The following is a 19,621-nucleotide window of genomic DNA, read 5'->3' on the forward strand; positions in this document are numbered from 1 at the left end:
ATGATTAAGGAAGATAAGGTGCATAAAACACCTAGCAAGAGTTTCTAGCTCAGAGGTTCTCATTAAATAAAATTCTTAAGGAATCAGGTCACACTTGGTACAAGAAGCAACTTGAGCAATTTAGCACCAGAAGGAATGTAGAGTCATAAATTAGGACAGCTGAACAAAACCTTTGAGAAATAGATTATGTTTTGTTTAACAAGAAACCAAAAACAGGTCACTGTCTGAGTTACTGTTTATTCCTGGCCATTTACTAGCTGTGTGACCTGCAGTGAGTTGCTTAGCCTCTCTGAGTCTCAGTTTCCTCAGGTAAAATGAAGACGATAATATGCGGCATTGCTGAGAGGACTAAATGAAATATAGGGCATAATATGCATAGTGCATTACCTGGAACATAATAGTGGTATCATTTATTTTTGCCCCCACAATTGAATTAATTTTACCAAAGCATGCAAACATATTAAGACTTTTTTTTTTTTTTTTTTTTTGAGACCGAGTCTTGCACTTCACCCAGGCTGAACTGCAATGGCATGATCTTGGCTCACTGCAACCTCTGCCTCCTGGGTTCACGCGATTCTCCGCCTCAGCCTCCTGAGTAGCTGGGATTACAGGCGCGCACCACCACGCTCGGCCAATTTTTTGTATTTTTAGTGAAGATGGGGTTTCACTCTGTTGACCAGACTGGTCTCAAACTCCTGACTTCGTGATCCGCCTGCCTTGGCCTCTCAAAGTGCTGGGATTACAGGCATGAGCCACCACTCCCGGCAAGATATGTTTTATAAGGAGGAACATTCAGCATCCGAAAAGCGTTGGCAGTCTTGGCCCATAATACAAAATTTTCTTTGCAACAACTTCCATCTTGGAAACCAAGACAAAAAAATTATTAAGATGGGCTGTATGAAATAAACCTATTGGAAACATTTGTTTATAGGAAGATTTCATTTCATTTCATTTCATTTATTTATTTTGAGACAGAGTTTCACTTTTGTTGCCCAGGATGGAGTGCGGTGGCACAATCTCGGCTCACCACAACCTCTGCCTCCCAGGTGCAAGCGATTCTTCAGCCTCAGCCTCCCTAGTAGCTGGTATTACAGGGTGGGCCACCACGCCCAGCTAATTTTCTTTTTTTTTAGTAGAGATGGGGTTTCTTCATGTTGGTCAGGCTGATCTCAAACTCCTGACCTCGGGTGATCCGCTAGCCTCGGCCTTCCAAAGTGCTGGGATTACAGGAGTGAGCCTCTGCCGCCTGCCAAAGATTTCATTTGAAAGCCCCATAGCAAGAACAGGTAAGGGTTGTGGAGCTGTGCAGACTGCCCTGCTGTTCAGACTGGCAGTAAGCATCTGATTCAGCCTTAGGGTCAGTAGGTTGTGTCATATCCCTTTTGGACTGAGCTTACAGCATTGTCAATTGCAGTGTATTTTTGGAAAACAGCCTGCTTTGGGAGTTCTTAAATTAGTCATAGCAAGTCTGTCTGCTTTTAAATTGACTTTTTTTTTTTTTTTTAAGGCAGTACATGTTGACAGAAGAGAAAGGAAGAAAAGTAGATTTCTAATTAGAGAACTTAAGGGGAAAAGTTAATTAATGTGCCTGGTTTTCCCACTCAGGGTTCTATAAATACGGAATCTCTCTCCGTGATTCCTCACACAACAGATGGCTCTGTTTGTGCAGACTCCATGGTAGTTATGTTGATCAACCAAAAAGACTGTGCTTTTGTTTGTTTGCTCACTTTCCCACCACATAGATGGATTCTTAATCTTAACCTTAATTACTCAGGGCCATCCCAATTTGTAGATTTTATTAAAATGTTTAAATACGTATTTTCTGCCTAGCCTGCCCTAGATTTTATTTTACTTTATTTATTATCTCTTAAGTGAGAAAGTGCTTGCAAATAGATTTTGTTTCTTAACCATTGCAGTTATCCCAACTCTGCAGTCCCTTCCCTGATTTAATTACATTTCCTATCCCAGTGACACCTAGTTATGATCATTACTTCCCAAGGCAACTTCCTTTTCCCTCTCTTTTATTTCACTGCTTCATCATTACTCCCAGTCACTATCCCTTTTTCCCAAAGAAGTGTTTCGTGGATTGTGACTGACTGAGCAAGCATGGAGCCATCAGTTGCCTGTTATGTCTTTCAAGCAATGTCTTGTAGCACGTGACATAAAGAAGAGGTATCTTTTAAGTCAAAGAGAGCACCCACAACCCCACGTGGGGACAAGTGTGGAGCAAACTGCAGCATGACTGAGAAGAAGAATAAAAATCTGGGATATCTGGGTTCTAGCCTTTGGGTCTCCCTAAACTCAAAGCTTGAACCTCCTGAGAAAAGCCTTGTGGCTTATTCTTTCTGGGTTTCATTTTCAACGTCTTTAGGAAATAAAAGAGACATACTTTTCACTTCCTGTCTGTGATGGATACAGTAAAAGTAAAAGGCGGTAGGCCAGACACAGTGGCTCATGCCTGTAACCCCAGCACTTTGGGAGGCCAATGAGGAGGGTGGATTGCCTGAGGTCAGGAGTTCAAGACAAGCCTGGTCAACATGGTAAAACCCCATCTCTATTAAAAATACCAAAAAAAATTAGCTGGGTGTGGTGGCAGGCACCTAATCCCAGCTGCTGGGGAGGCTGAGGCAGGAAAATGGCTTGAACCCAGGAGGCGGAGATTCCAGTGAGCTGAGATCACACCATTGCACTCCAGCCTGGGTGACTAGAGCAAAACTATGTGTCAAAAAAAAAAAAGAGAAAGAAAAGGCAGTTGATCAAATGATGCTTTGAGCTCTTGGTAAGTGACCCTATTGCTGTTATATTTGTGTGGAATGAGATCTTAGTTAGAGGAAAAGTTATCTTTGAAAACTGTGGCTAGCTGTATATTGAATCTGGCAGCACTGGCTACCCCTACTACCTGTTAAGGCCCTAAACTTTATCAAATATAACCAATAAAAGTTTCATTCTCAATAATAAGACTTTTAATCAGAGGGTATTTAGGGTCCCCAGAAAACCCAATCAGAAGGTCCTTGAACAAGGTACTTAGGGCCTCTAGACTGTGAAGTAAATTCATGACATCTTCCGGGACTAGCTGTAATCTGCACAGAATACATTGCTTTCTCAGAGAGGACATGGCAATACATGAGTTATTGCAGTTACTATCTGGGGCATAGCAGCTATCTAATGTTTCATGGCCTGCCACAAACACAGCTCAGAAAATAGCTTCAGATAATTTTCATTCTTGATCTCTGTGCCCAGTCTACTTATTTTTTTAAATATTTTTAACCACAAGTAATTTTATTGGTCTTTGACAAATGTATTATTTCTGGGCTTATAACAATTGATGTGGAATATGTACTAGAGAAAGGAGAATCTTCTTCCTTCCTTCCTTCCTTCCTTCCTTCTTCCTTTTTTTTTTTGACAAAATCTCACTCTGTCACCCAGGCTGGAGTACAGTGGTGCAATCTCGGCTTGCCACAACCTCTGCCTCCTGGGTTCAAGTGATTCTCCTGCCTCAGCCACCTGAGTAGCTGGAATTACAGGCGTGCACCACCACACCTGGCTAATTTTTATATTTTTAGTATAGACAGGGTTTCGCCATGTTGGCCAGGCTTGTCTCAAACTCCTGACCTCAAGTGATCTGCCCACCTTGACCTCCGAAAGTGCTGGGATTACAGGTGTGACCCACCTTTGGAAAAGGTGTTCCTTAGTTGATAAAAGCACACAAAATCTGCCTCTTATATAATTGTTTAAGATTCTGGTGTTTGGACCAGCTCCTTGCAGAATACATATTGCTCTGAATTTTATGCCAAAAGAATTTTTCCTCTCTGGTATATTTTATAATCATTGTCTGGAAAAAATTTCTTCTTCAATTAAAATTAATTAACCAATGTATGATACTATGCTGTTATTACAGAAGAAACTCAAAGAGCATTTGCTCTTCTAGGAATTCTGAGTCTTGAATTGGCAACACTGACACTCTCAGGGACCATCATTGCTATCCACGACTTCCAGCATTTTCAGAGTTCTTTGGCTGTCCTATTGACAAGAGCAAATAATACAGCTAAGGATCCAGAGACGATGGGAGGGCAAAGTCAGGCTGACAGACGAAGAGGTAAGTGCAGCTCTGAGCAGGGTTTTGTGTTGCTGTGAGGGAAGAAAAATGAGGATTTGGAGAGAGTAAAATTACCACCTCCCACAGCATTAAAGAACATTTCCTGGAAAAGGTGGAGTTTGAAAGACTTGGTGCTAATTCAAAAATGTGGAATGCCATCTTTTTCTTACTTGCTTTATATATCCTGCAGCAAAGCAAAATTGTTCTGCTATGCTAGAGAATTTAGCTTGTGAGTTGTGTACACAATGCAGGAGTATGACAGAGCTACCGACTTTCTTCCATCTGACTCTCAAGGGAGGAAAATTCAAGTTCTGTCTAGGCTCACTCCGTAAAGTGGGAAACTTGCTGGTTGTGTAGACTTTCCCCTTCTTTCTTTCTCTCAGCTTCTCCCTTCTCAGAAGGTGCAGTTGTGATGCCTGCAACTCACCAAATACATCTATGAATCACATTCCAGCGGGCGACCCCTAAAGTAGAGGGAAAGTAAGCGATTCTCCCCGTGATGGAAAAAATCCAAAGACAGGGTCTTATGAAGCAAAGAATTCTGGCTGGATTTGGTTTGTAAGTAGATCCTTCCCCACTGTGTGTACACTTTGTCTCTTTGCTTCTTCCCCACCCCCTTTCCCAGCTCTCTCTCTTGTTCTCTATACATTTTTCTTCCTATTCCTACTTCTCCCTTTCCCTTTTTAACCTCTATGTCTTAATCCTACCAGTGGCCCTCTTGAGAATTTATTAGCCATGATAGTGGTCCTTAGGCCTGAGATTTCTTCATAAAAAATATTTTTAAAGCATTAACCGTGTGCTGAGCTCTATGCTGGATACCTTAGGAGATTCCAAGATAAGACCAGTCTCTTATCTTCAGAAGTTTCAAGTAGATAAGTCGGTAAAATCACTATAATATAGGAAAGAGTGTTCAGTGGAAATAAAACTACAAGTGTTTTTACTCGTAGCAAAAACAGGAGAAGGAGAGGAGAAGATCAGGACAGATCAGGATCTGGTGGGGTCTGGCGTTCCCGCCAGAGAACAAACCTGCCCACTCCAGGGTATGGTGGGTATTCAGGCATTCGGCCTGAAATGTCTTCTCTTTCACTTGCTCTCATCTGACCATCTCCTACTTTAGGTCTCAGCTTAGACGTCCCCTATTCCAGGCAGTCCCCTACACCCTAAATTGGGTTTGGGACTTTCCAGTGTTACATCATGTCCAATACTAGTCCTTCTTGCAGCGCTCTCCACGCTGACTTAAAGTTTCTTACTTGTCTCTTCAAGCCTTTGCACTGAGTTCTGGAGAAGAGAGCCCAGGTCGTTCACCTTTGCAGCCCAGCTCTCAAATAATCCTTGCCCCAGAAGTGGCTCAGTAAAGGTTTATTGAAGAGATCATCCAGGTGAAGGGAATGGCATGGCAGAGCTCAGAGGCACAGACTGCCTGGCATAGAGAAGGGCAGTGCGGCTTGAGCTGGGGCCTGTTTACTCTTCCTCTCCATGGGCTTTGCTTCACCCACTGTTGCCTCTCTCACCTCCCTCTCCTTCTGCTAGTAAACATGTTCAAGTCCCACCTATTCTGAGAAACCCTCCCCCTTCAATTATCAGCCTTTCCTTCTCTTTAGTATCAAACTTCAACAAATAATGGTTTGTATCTCCTGCCTACCCAGTCTTACCTGCTCACTTTTCAGCCAACTGATCTGTCTGCTGTCTCCACCACTGGCTCTTCCCTAGTAAAGGCTACAGCTGTCGTGATTACCAAATCTCACGTCCCCTTTTCAGGCACTGTCCTGTTTGCCATCTTTGGCTGTTCCTCAAGACGTCACCTCCTTAGGTACACATCCCCTGCCCTCCAGAGCAGACTTAGCAGTCCCTTCCTGGCACCCTCTCAGAAACACTCTCTTCTCTTGGCCTCCATGATTCTTCTATCTCCCTAGCCAGCTTTTGTCTCTCTTTTGGGTCTTCTCTTCTACCAGCTCTGAAAGAAGGTTCTGTCGTTGCTTTAGGTTTCTATCTTCGGCCTGTTGTCCTTCAACACACTCCCCATAACCCCATTCTCTCCAAGCCTTCATTCATCACCCAGATGCTAATGAGCCCTAACCTTTATCCTGACTTCTCCTGTGAACTCTGGATCCAAGTTTCCAGTGTCCCACAGGATTTCTCCACCTGAATGTCCTCACGACACCTCCATCTCAATATACAACTTGAACTCATTACCTATACCTGCCACACCAAACCAGATCCTCCTTCCCAGTTTCAGCTGAAAGCATTACCCAGACGTCTCAATCATCCCTAACAATTTCTTCTGCCTCACCCTCCACAGACAATTCGTCACCATGGCCTGATATATGTACCTCCAGAATGTCTCACATTAATCTGTTCTTCATGCCTGTTCTCAAGGTTTTCATCACCATCCTCTCCTCTCCTCCCCTCTCCTCTCCTCCCCTCCCCTCCCCTCCCCTCCCCTCCCCTCCCTCTTTCTCTCTCTCTCTCTTTTGAGACAGTCTCACTCTGTCACCCAGTGTGGAGTGCAGTGGTGCAATCCTGGCTCACTGCAACCTCTGCCTTCCAGGTTCAAGTGAGTCTCGTGCCTCAGCCTCCCAGGTAGCTGGGATTACAGGCCTCTACCCACCGTGGCTTCCCAAAGTGCTGGGATTACAGGCGTGAGCTACCGCGCCCGGCCTCTCATCATCTCTTTCTAGGACTACTGCAGTATTATCTCCCAATAACTAGGCAATTCAGCCCATCCTCCACATTTACACATGGAAAATTTCTGAAAGTCACATTTGATTGTGTCACTCATCTGTTTAAGAGTATCCAGTGATTGATTACTCTGTGGCTACTAGAATAAAGTTCAAACTGTAACCTGAAAGACCTAGAAACAGCAAAGTTTAAAGGCCGGGCTTTAAACTTCCGCCATTCCCTTTTTTGACCTTTTACTGTCTAGCCCTTTTTAAGCCAAATCCCCTCCCTCACAAACTATAGGCCCCACAAACACATCAAGCATTTTTGGGACTCCAGCCTTTTGTTTATATAGTGCCCTCAGCCTGGATTATCTCCTCTAGCCCATGGGATTCCTAGAAACTAAATGCTGTGTCAGTCATCTCTGTATATCCAGTGGGTCCTTGCCCAATGCCTAGCATAAAATAGGGACTTAGTAAATATTGAATGATGAATTCCCACTTCAAGGAAGACCCAGCTCTCAATTGTTATTTCTTCCCTGCTTCCCCTGACCACTACCCACCTCTACCCCATTAGATGTGATTCCTCTAATGGGAATGTTCCTATTTATTTAACAAATAAATGTGAATGTTCCTATTTATTTAACAAATATTTCATGAGTTCATACACCAGGCACTGTACTAAGAAAGAGAAATATAAGATACTTTCAGGGCCAGGCACAATGGCTCACACCTATATTCCCAGCACTTTGGGAGGCCGAGGTGGGCAGATAATTGAGCTCAGGAGTTCAAGACCAGCCTGGGCAAGATGGCAAAAACCCATCTCTACTAAAAATACAAAACTTAGCTGGGCATGGTGGCACGTGCCTGCAGTCCCAGCTACTTGGGAGACTGAGGTAGAAAGATCATCTGAGCACAGGAGGTAGAGGCTTCAGTGAGCTATGATGGCACCACTGTACTCTAGCATGGGCGACAGAGTGAGACCCTCACTCAAAACAAACAAACAAAAAGCCAGGCATGGTGGCTCATGCCTGTAATCCCAGCACTTTGGGAGACCAATGTGGGTGGATCATGAAGTCAGTAGTTCAAGACCATCCTGGCCAACATGGTGAAACCCCATCTCTACTAAGAATACAAGAAATTAGCCAGGCATGGTGGCTCATGCCTATAATCCCAGCTACTCGGGAGCCTAAGGCAGGAGAACTGCTTGCTTGAACCCAGGAGGCAGAGGTTGCAGTGAACCGAGACTACACCCCTGCACTCCAGCCTGCACTCAGCACAACAGAACGAGACTCCATCTCAAAAAAAAAAGGAGAAGAAGAAGAAGACATTTTCTGTTTAGAGTAATAGACTGATAAGTAACCAATTATAGCACTGTATGAATTTGGCTGCTCTAGAAACCTCATATCAGTGGAATCATTAGCATTTGTCTTTTTGTGACTGGCTTATTTCACTTGTCATAAATGTCCTCAAGGTCCATCCATGTTATAGCAGGTATCAGAATTTCCTGAATAATATTAGAGACTCACTTTTATAGCATACCCATTTGTTCAGCCTACATTTTTTTCCCCCTTTTTTGAGACAGACTCTTACTCTGTCACCCAGGCTGGAATGCAGTGGCATGAGCTTTGCTTACTGCAACCTCCACCTCCCAGGCTCAAGCAGTTCTCCTGCCTCAGCCTCCCAGATAGCTGGGATTACAGGTGCTCACCACTGCACCAGGCTAATTTTTATATTTTTAGTAGAGATGGGGTTTTGCCATGTTGGCCAAGCTGGTCTTGAACTCTGGATCTCAGGTGATCTGCCCGCCTCCCCCTCCCAAAGTGCTGGGACTGCAGGAGTGAGCCACCATGCCCAGCCTGTTCTGCCTAAATTTTTTTAAACCATACATTAATGACAAAATAGTCACCTCTTTCATGCCAGCTTTCCTTGCTCTCCAAACTGTATTTATTACCTCTCTTCTGCACTCCGACAGAGGAGGAAGAGAGGTGTATATGCCTCTTTATAGCCTCTGTAACATTCTGTTTTGTATTACAGCCATGTGTGTACTTGGCATGGGGACCCTAGTGTCTCTTGTTGAACAGAGTGCTTTATACACAACAGGCCAACACATTTGGTTGGATGAATAGTCATATTCAGCCTCTTCAGATTCCACTATTCATGGCAATTGACCATTGTCCACGGCCTCGTATCAGAGAATTTCAAGGTTAGAAGGTACTTTAAAAATAAGGTAGCCCAAGCATCCCTCAATGCTTCAATCTCCTTCACAACCCTACACCAAGCACTTACCCAGCCCATGTTCCAAAACCTCCAAGGCAGAGTCCTTCACCCTTCGCCTACCAAAACCTGTATTCCTGTAACCTCTCCTGGCCCCATTCTGATCTCTGAGGAACATAGAACAACTCCATCCCTTCCTCCTCAGAGCAGCCTTTTCAATAGCTAAAGACTCTTCTTGAGTCTCCTGAGGAATCTCTGCCAAGCTAAAATATATCTTCATCCTCCCATGATAGGATTTCAATAAACTTTACCATCTCACCCATTGCCCTTGCTCTGAATAGGAGGTAAAATGACAATAATGGCCAGATTGGGCATGGCATGGTTTTCTCTTGCAAGCTATTTACCCCAAATGAACAGTCATAAGCTTTATACAAGCAAAAAGAAAAAAAGTTTTACATCAGGTTTGAAAATAGGCTGCTGGTTGCCTCACTGCTCCAAACACCCTGCTGCCCACTGTCATTGTAAAGAAGATGCAGTGCTAATGCTACAAGACTTTTTGTAGAGATTTTCTTTTTTCTTTTTCTTTTTTGAGACAGAGTCTTGCTCTGACACCAGGCTGGAGTGCAGTGGCACAATCTCGGCTCACTGCATCCTCCACCTTCCGGGTTCAAGCAATTCTCCTGCCTCAGCCTCCCGAGTAGCTGGAATTACAGTCAGGCACCACACCCAGCTTATTTTTGTATTTTTAGTAGAGATAGGGTTTCACCATATTGGCCAGGATGGTCTCTATCTCTTGATCTGTGAGCTGTGCACCTCAGCCTCCCAAAGTGCTGGGATTACAGGCATAAGCCACCACGCCTGGCCTGCAGACATTTTCTGCCAGCTCACTGAAAGTAAGCATTGGACCAGCTCCAGCCATTCATCCCTCTGGATGTGTACTTTTGATTTAGTTTTTAAGCATAACATATTCTATAGTGGTCTGGGCCAGCACTCAACAGAGTAACACGGAGGCAAGGTCTTTGGGCCTGCCCTGCCCCTCCTGTACCCCATCTCTCATTGTCCTGAATGCCTCTTCTTTTCACTTCCAAGAACCAAATTATGCTTCCTGTGTATAGTGTGCTTCTGTGCACATTTGAAACTCATTGATCAGGGATCTCCAAGAGGATAGGGACTGCATCTGTCTTTCCACTCTGTGCCCCTTCCTTCCCCCATTGCAACTTGCTCTTCAGAAAAAAATAAAATGCATCCAATTGTTTATATGTTCATATGAATTTATGTCAGTGCATTATTTTCCCAGGGATACTTGCATTTTAAGTCTTATTTCTAATTATGGTCTCCAGTTAAGGGGATTCTATCATCAGCTAACAGGTGAGATTAGTGGATTGTGCAGTAGGAAGAAACTTCTTCGTTGGGCCTCAGTTTCCTCATCTGTAAACTGAGGGAGTGGTTTGATCCCCAGCTCTGGTATCTATGGATTAATGATTTATTTGGTCTTAGTAAATAAACCTAGGGGTTCTCTGTGCACTCCCATCCCCTTGTGCCGCATCACAACAGTGTCACCTTGTACTAGGGTCTCCAAATAAATAGAACCAATAGGATGTGTGTGTGTGTGTGTGTGTGTGTGTGTGTGTGTGTGTGAAGATTTACTACAAAGAAATGGCTCACACTTATGGAGGCTGACAAGTCTCAAGTCCCAAGGTCTGCAGGGTAAGTCAGCAAGCTAGAGACCCAGGGGAGCCCATGGTATAGTTTCAGTCCAAAGGCCAGCAGTTACAGATCCAGGAAGAACCAATGTTTTGAGATCAAAGGCAAGAAAAAATGTCCCAGCTTAAATGCAGTCAGGCGAGAAATTCTCTCTTACCCAGAGCAAGGATCAGCCTTTTTGTTCTGTTCAGGCCTTTACTGACTGGATGAGGCCCACCCACATTATGGAAGGCAATCTGCTTTACTGAGTCTACCGATGTAAATGTTAATCCCATCCAAAAACATCCAGAATAATATTTGACCAAATATCTGAACATCCTGTGGCCCAGTCAAATTGACACATCAAATTCATCATCATAACCTTAGAGGTAGGTAACAGCCACTCAAAAGGCCTGACCTTGGTTGTGGACAAGAGAGACCTCAGATAGGCAAGTTCTTGGAACTCCTAGATATAAAGGCAAGGCCCTTCCTTGGTCTCTTATTCTACCTCTTTCCCCAACACTCCTGCCCGCCATTCCTACAATTTCTTTCCACTGCCATTCACAACTTTTTATTTTATTTGAGACGGAGTTTTGCTCTTGTTTGCCCAGGCTGGAGTGCAATGGCATGATCTCAGCTCACTGAAATCTCTGCCTCCTGAGTTCAAGCAATTCTCCTGCCTCAGCCTCCCAAGTAGGTGGAAGGCTTGAACCTTCTGGTTCGAGCAATTCTCCTGCCTCAGCCTCCCAAGTAGCTGGAAGGCTTGAACTCCTGGGTTCAAGCAATTCTCCTGCCTTAGCCTCTCAAGTAGTTGGGATTACAGGCATGCACCACCACACCCAGCAAATTATTTTGTATTTTTAGTAGAGACAGGGTTTCTCCATGCTGGTTAGGCTGGTCTCGAACTCACAACCTCAGGTGATCTGCCTGCCTCAACCTCCCAAAGTGCAGGTATTACAGGTGTGAGCTACTGCGCCCAGCCTTATTTATTTATTTATTTTTGAGACAGAGTCTCATTCTGTCACCCAGGCTGGAGTGCAATGGCGTGATCTCAGCTCCCTGAAACCTTCACCTCCCGGTTTCAAGCGATTCTCTTGCCTAAGCCTCCCGAGTAGCTGGGATAACAGGTGCCTGTCAGTGCGCCCAGTCAATTTTTATATTTTTAGTAGAGATGGGGTTTTACCATGTTGTCCAGGCTGCTCTCAAACTCCTGACCTCAGGTGGTCCACCCGCCTCGGCCTCCCGAAGTGCTGGGATTACAGGCATGAGCTACTGTGCCGGCTTTGAAAAGAAAAATTTAGGCCAGGCACAGTGGCTCATGCCTGCAATCCCAGCACTTCGGGAGGCCGAGGCGGGTGGATTACTTGAGGTCAGGAGTTCGAGACCAGCCTGAACGACTTGGTGAAACCCCATCTCTACTAAAAATACAAAAATTAGCCAGGCGTGGTGGTGAACGCCTATAATCCCAGCTATTCAGAAGGCTGACGCACAAGAACGGCTTGAACCTGGGAGGTGGAGATTGCAGTGAGCCCAGATCACACCACTGTACTCCAGTATGGCAACAGAGTGAAAATTCGCTCTCAAGAAAAGAAAAAAATTGTAAAGGATGTTCAGGAAAATTTATTATTCATAATATTTATAGATATTCATAAATTAAATTATTCTTTATATATCACATTAAAACAAAAGCCACAAACTCATTTGAAAAACTGTAAAACCACTCATCACTGAGTATTAATAAACTGAATCTAAAGTCAAAAAAAGTGCTGCAGTAAACCACGTGATATGCAAAAGCAAAACTTTTGTCTTAGGCCCAGCCACCTGATATTAGAAGCAGGAGCGTTAAGCTTAGGTTGTCCACTTGCTCAAAAGTTATGGTTTTCATTTGCCCATTTATTTTGTTTGCCGCGTAATTCATATAACCAAACAAGCAAATGTAATGAGCACCTACTATGTGTAAATACAGAGCTCGACTGGGGGCAACACAACAATGAATAAGATGCAGCTTTTCCCTATAAGATCTTGATGGAGGACCAGATTGCAAATTATTGCCTGGGTTTCAGAAATCAATTTAGCATTGTGGCTGAGCGTAGTGGCTAACACCTGTAATCCTAGCACTTTAGGAGGCCGAAGTGGGCAGATCACCTGAGATCAGGAGTTCCAGACCAGTCTGGCCAACATGGTGAAACCCTGTCTCTACTAAAAAACAAAAAATACAAAAATTAGCTATAATCCCAGCTATTTGGGAGGCTGAGGCAAGAGAATCGCTTGAACCTGGGGGAACAGAGGTTTCAGTGAGCTGAGATCAAGTCACTTCACTCCAGCCTGGGTGAACGAACAAGACTCTAAAATTAGAAAAACTTAGCATCGTTTCTCCTGGGAAGCCCCCTCTGATCCCCTGATCCCCCAGGGCCCCTCTGAGACTGGGCCCTTCCAGGCACTCCCCCAGGGCCTGCACGCCCATCACAGCACTGTCACACATTCTATAAGTGCTTCTGCATACCTCCAACCCCCCTCACTGGTTAGGGACATCCAAGAGGACAGGGACTACATCTGTCTCTTTGCCCTGCCACAGCCCTGGCATGTGGTGGTTGCTTAACAAATGTTTGTGAGGCCGGGCGCGGTGGCTCATGCCTGTAATCCCAGCACTTTGGGAGACCGAGGTGGGTAGATCACGAGGTCAGGAGTTTGAGACCAGCCTGGCCAAGATGGTGAAACCTCGTCTCTACTAAAAATACAAAAATTAGTTGTGTGTGGCAGTGGGCACCTGTAATCCCAGCTACTGAGGAGGCTGAGGCAGGGAATTCCTTGAACCCAGGAGGTGGAGGTTGCAGTGAGCCGAGATCATGCCGCTGCACTCCAGCCTGGCTCCAGCCTGAGCAAGACTCCGCCTCAAAAGAAATACATACAGACATAAATACATACGTATTTGTGGAAAGACTTAGCAGATGATGAAGTCAAACCAATTTCTGCCCAGTGAACATGAGGACCACAGTAGCAGTATGCTCTGGGGAGACTGGGCAGGAGTGATTAACCTCAGGGGCCATAGAAGGGAATGTTTAAGCTCAGGTTTGGAGAATAAATACAAATTCAGTAGGCAGAGAGCTCTCCATGAAGAGACTGCAGCCAACAGCAAAGGCACCGAGGCTCAAAAGAGCAAAGTTTGCTTAATGGAGGGATGCAGGTCATCATGGCTGAAGCAGGATTTGAGGGGCTGGGGGAGCCGGGCAGTGGGCAAAGGGGATAAAGAGGTGTACACAGCCATGTGTGAAGGCGCTTGTTTGCTGCATGCAGAAACGTGAGTCTCCTGAGGGTCCTCCACCAGCCCAAGCATGATGTAGTCTGCTCAGTATTCCAGCCAGATTACCCAGGCTGTAGTATAGACATGGACCCAGTGGAGGGACAGGCGGGACTGGAGACAGGAAGAGGGATGGGTTCATGTGTGAATCTGGAAAGAGATGCTAAGGGCCAAACCATGACAATTGCAGTGAGGATAGCAATGAGATAATCAATGTAAAGGATGTAAAATCAATAAGACTTGGTGGGTTTTTTTTTATGACTAATGCATGAAGACTAGGAATATATATGTACAATCAATTGAAGTGCTGACATCTTTCAAAAGAGTTCATTATGTCAAAAACATTCTAAAGCTGTTTCATAGAATGAATTTTTTTTTTTTTTTGAGGCTAAGTCTTGCTCTGTTGCCCAGGCTGGAGTGCATTGGTGCCATCATAGCTCACTGTGAGCTCTGCCTCCTGGGTTCAAGCAGCCTCCTGAATAGCTGGGATTACAGGCGCCCGCCACCATGCCCAGCTAATTTTTTTCTATTTTTAGTAGAGACAGGGTTTCACCATGTTGTCCAGGCTGGTCTTGAACTCCTGGCCCCAGGTGATCCGCCTGCCTCGGCCTCCCAAAGTGCTGGAATCACAGGCGTGAACCACCGTGCCTGTCCAGGAATCATTTTCACTCCTATTTTAAAAACAGCCTCCTAGTGGTCATTTCTCTACACTTCCCCCAACTTTGTACCTCAGCGTACTATTAGCACTTGTCAAACAGTCTTGTGCTATCAGAAATAACTTTTCTGTGGGAGGCCGAGGCAGGAGAATTGCTCAAACCTGGAAGGCAGTGAGCTGAGATCATACCACTGCACTCCAGCCTGGTGACAGAGTGATACTTCATCTCAAAAAAATAAATGAATAAATAGCTTTTCTGGTCGGGCCCTGTGGCTCATGCCTGTATCCCAAAACCTTGGTGGACTGAGGCCGGAGGATGACTTGAGGCCAGGAGTTTGAGAACAGCCTGGGCAACAGTGAGACAATCTCGCTAATAAATAAAATAAGAATAATCATAAAATAAAAATTACAAAAAAAGAAAGGACTTTTCACTTGAACATGTCTCATTTTCCACAGGGAAAACGGAGAACTTACAGAGAGCAAGGACAGCATTTTAGACGTCTTCATATCCACCCCATAGTTGTACATACCATGGTGCCTTATACCTACCCACCAGGTATCCAGCAAACAGCAATGGCTGGTTGACTGGTTGGTTGGTATGTATCAGAAGGTGATGAGATGGGTTAAAAGTCCTCTACTTAAAAAAAAAGTAACCTTTTTATTTTGGAGTATTAGATTTACAGGACAGCTGCAAAGGTAATGCAAAGGCTTTCTAGATAGCCTCACCTCCACCTTTGGGAATTGGTGATGACAGAACATAAATAGCCCTGAACCGGTGTGCCCTTGGACAGGTCATAGCACCTGAGCAGGCCCCGGTTTTGTCACTGAAAACAAGAGAACAGGGTTTGCCTCACTTTCTTAGTCAGCTTGAGCTGCTATAACAAAATGCCATAGATTAGGTGGCTTATAAACAACAGATATTTATTCCTCACAGTGCTGCGGGCTGGAAAGTCCAAGGTCAAGGCTCTGGCAGATTGAGTTTCTAGTGAGGGCCTGCTTCCTGGCTCATACAGGCCATCTTCTCACTGTGTCCTCACATGGCAGAAGGGGCAAGGGAACTCTTTTAAAAGGGCACCAACCCGCCAGACGTGTGGTTTACGTCTGTAATCCCAGTACTTTGGGAGGCTGAGGTGGGTGGAGCACCTGAGGTTCGGAGTTTGAGACCAGCCTGACCAACATGTAGAAACCCCGTCTCTACTAAAAATACAAAACTAGCTGGGCCTTCTGGCACATGCCTGTAATCCTAGCTTGGAGGCTGACTGAGGCAGGGGAATCATTCGAACCCAGAAGGTGAAGGTTGTGGTAAGTGGAGATTGCACCATTGCACTCCAGCCTGGGCAACAAGAGCGCAACTTGGTCTAAAAAAAAAAGGGGGGCACCAATCCTATTGATAAGGACTCCACCCTCATGACCTAATTACCTTCCAATGGCTCCTCCTCCAATGCCATCACAATGGGGTTTGGGTTTCAAAGTAACCTGGGGAGGAACACAGTCTGTAGTAGCTGCCTCCACACTCTTCACCCATCACTGTAATAAAATCACTGAGAAGAGGCCAGTTGGTGCCATGTTCTGTCAGTCTAGAGCTTCCCCAGGATCGGGTCCTGTGGCAGGCAGGCAGCTGCTCCCTGTCTGCCTTCTCAGATCCAAATCTGGGCTGCCAGTATGTCTTTCATTGCCACAGCCCCATAACTAACATGAGGCTGAGCATACAGGAAGGTAGACATATATTACTTGATGAAAAGATGGAGGATGCATTAACTAGGAACTGTAAAATGCTAAACAGTCAATTGAGGGGAGCGGGGTACAGGGTGAGGTCATGGAATTCTAGAGCTGGGTCTGTAGAAGTGATCTGCTAACACCCTCACCTGTTCACACCATAGGAGAGTAACTTGTCTAAGGTCAAGTGCCAGTAGGGGGCAGAATGGGGGACCAAGTGCTTCTGTCACAGGGCAAGCTGCCCCCTAATGTACAAGATCTAGTGACAGTGTTGGGTGCCAGAAAGTTCCAGCTCTAAACCGCTCTTCTGCCAAGGGTGACAAAACCTCCAGACTGCTGTAATCAAATCTGACCCTGGAAACCAAGGGCTTTTTCCCCAGCAGCACCTCGAGTAACCTGAGATCCAAGCTCCCTGGGAGATATTCTCCACCCCTACGCTGGCTGCCTACTGCCCCATCTCTCTGTAACTGGTTCTGCAGGGAGGGATACACCAGGCCAGAAAGGAAGACCTGTAAAATGTGCGAAGGATGGGGCATTGCCTACCCAGTTCCCCTCCAGCCCCTCTCTCTCCAATTCCCAGCCTTAAATGCAGGCCAGAACCCAGGGTGCCACCCACCTCTGGGAGATGGATAGGAGGCAGCATGATGGGGCAGTGAGGGCTGTTCCCTCCTCCTCTCCCACCGGGAGTGATCATGGACCTCCCTCCTCTAAACTTTGGATTTGTAGCTTATGTTCTGCATTTTCTGCTCTCATCCTTCCTGACACATCTGTGCACGTTTGATTCATACATGCTTTCTCCTTTCCACTAAATTAAGTGATCCTTAAGGGCAAGAGCCAGATTGCACTTGTCTGAGACCCCATATGGAGAGACCTCAGTAAACATGGTGGTTCTGAGGCTACTTGGAGTTTCCCACCTTTCTAGAATCTCTCCTCCTCCTGCTTCTCCCCTTGCTTCTGTGCTTCTTAGCAAGTTGATGTTTCTGTGAGGAATGTGATTTAAATTAAAAAAACTACCAATACAAGGCCCCAGTTGTCTGTGAGCTGGTTTAGTGGTCCCAGATATTTATTTATTTACTTTTCAATTTTTTTTGAGACCGAGTTTCCCTCTGTCATCCAGGCTAGAGCACAGTGGCGTGATCCCAGCTCACTGCTACCCCTTTGCCCCATCCTGGGTTCAAGCGATTCTCCTGCCTCAGCCTCCCAAGTAGCTGGGACCACAGGCACACACCATCAAGGCTGGCTAATTTTTGTATGTTTTGTAGAGACAGGGCTTCGCCATGTTGCCCAGGCTGGTCTCAAACTCCTGAGCTCAAGCAATCCACCCACCGTAGCCTCCCAAAGTTCTGGTATTACAGGTGTGAACCACTGTGCCTGGCTTTGGTCCCAGGCACAAACGTGCTAGAAACGCTCCTGTGTACCTGGAGCTTCCTATTCCTTAAAGACTTCCAGGCTCCTTTTGTGTGCCCTGTTGAGTGTCAGGCCTGAAACCATTCACACATGTGAGGAGGAGAGCTCCTCTTCCCAGGGAGAAAAGACAAATGGGCCAAGTTCTAGGTGTTGGTGGCACAGACAGGCTGACACTGATGGTTGACTGGTGGTTCTTTTTCCTTCTCACATCACCCTTAACACTCATCTGCACACCAAAAGCCTCCAGGCCAGGCCTTTAACTCTCTTTCCATGTGGGAGAGATTAGAGAAGATGCATGTATATGCAGTTACATATACATGCAACTGTGTATGTATCTATATATACATACATGGGGCATTGCCCACTCAGTACCCCTCCAGCCCCTCTCTCTCCAATTCCCAGCCTCAAATGCAGGCCAGAACCCAGGGGGCCACCCACCTCTGGGAGATAGGCAGGACATCTACATGTACAGTTGCATATATATATGATGCATATACATGCATCTTCTGATACACAGTTCTGAACTCGCACTGGAAATATCAATATAAATTCACAATGTAGTTACATTTTTCAGTCTTGCACTGTGGCTGAAGCCTGTAACCCCAGCACTTTGGGAGGCTGAGGTAGGAGGATCACGTAAGCCCAGGATTTCAAGACCAGCCTGGGCAATATAGTGAGACTCCACCTCTATTAAAAAAAAAAAAAAGAAAAGAAAAACCATGCCTCAGGCACATGTTCTCAGGGCCTCCTAAGCCTGTGTCATAGGCCGTGATTCTCACACATAAAATCACAGATTTCCTAGCTTGTCAACTGAAAAAGCCTAAAACCAATGACCAACTCAGTCCTAACAAACACTTCTGATGCGCATGGTATTTATGGTCTCTAAATACCATTTTCACAAGAAGCAACCAAAGACCCTTAGTAGAAATAACTCATTCCAGGTTTGTGGCAGCAAGAATACAAGCTAATCCTACACATCCAGTCATACCAGAAAGCAAAAAAGCTTTCAAAGACCACTTAGTCAAGGCTGCAGTGAGCCATGAATGCACCACCACACTCCAGTCTGCGCAACAGAACAAGACTGACTTCAAAAGACTGACTTCAAAACTAAGCAAAACAGCCAGCCTCGGTGGCTCATGCCTGTAATACCAGCACTTTGGGAGGCTGAGGTGGGCAGATCACAAGGTCAGGAGTTCGAGACCAGCCTGGCCATCATGGTGAACCCTCGTCTCTACTAAAAATACAAAAATTAGCTGGGTGTGGAAGCTCACGCCTGTAATCCCAGCTACTAAGGAGACTGAGGCAGGAGAATTGCTTGAGCCCAAGAAGCAGAGGTTGCAGTAAAGCAGTATCATGCCACTGCATTCCAGCCTGGGCAACAGAGTGAGACTCCATCTCAAAAACAAAACAAAACAAAACAAAGACCACTTAGGATTGTGTCAAAAGGACTCAGAAATCAACTTGAAGAGGTTCCCACTGGCCAAAGATGGGGACAATTTGAACATGAATAAGGATCACAACTGCAAAGGATGTAAACACAACAAATATGTTTAAATCTGTTAATACATCATGACACTAAGGAAGAAATCTCTACCATCATCTCGGGATGCTAGGGAATCAATTCATTATTTTGAAAACTGGTGAGTACAAGGAAGGAGTTAAGCACTTGTTGAAGAAATAATAGAATATACTATGATAGATAAGAAATGATAGAATATCCTAGAACACCTATGAAATAATGTGTCTAAGCTATCAATGACTAGAAACACCAAAAAAAAAAAAAAAAAAAAGACAACCACCGGCCTGGGCTGCATGGTGAGACACTGGCTTTACAAAAAACTACAAAAATTAGCCAAGCATGGTGGTGTGCATCTGCAGTCCCACTTACTCAG

Source organism: Callithrix jacchus, chromosome 19 (assembly GCF_049354715.1).
Source record: "Callithrix jacchus isolate 240 chromosome 19, calJac240_pri, whole genome shotgun sequence".
In the NCBI taxonomy this organism is placed as follows: Eukaryota; Metazoa; Chordata; class Mammalia; order Primates; family Cebidae; genus Callithrix; species Callithrix jacchus.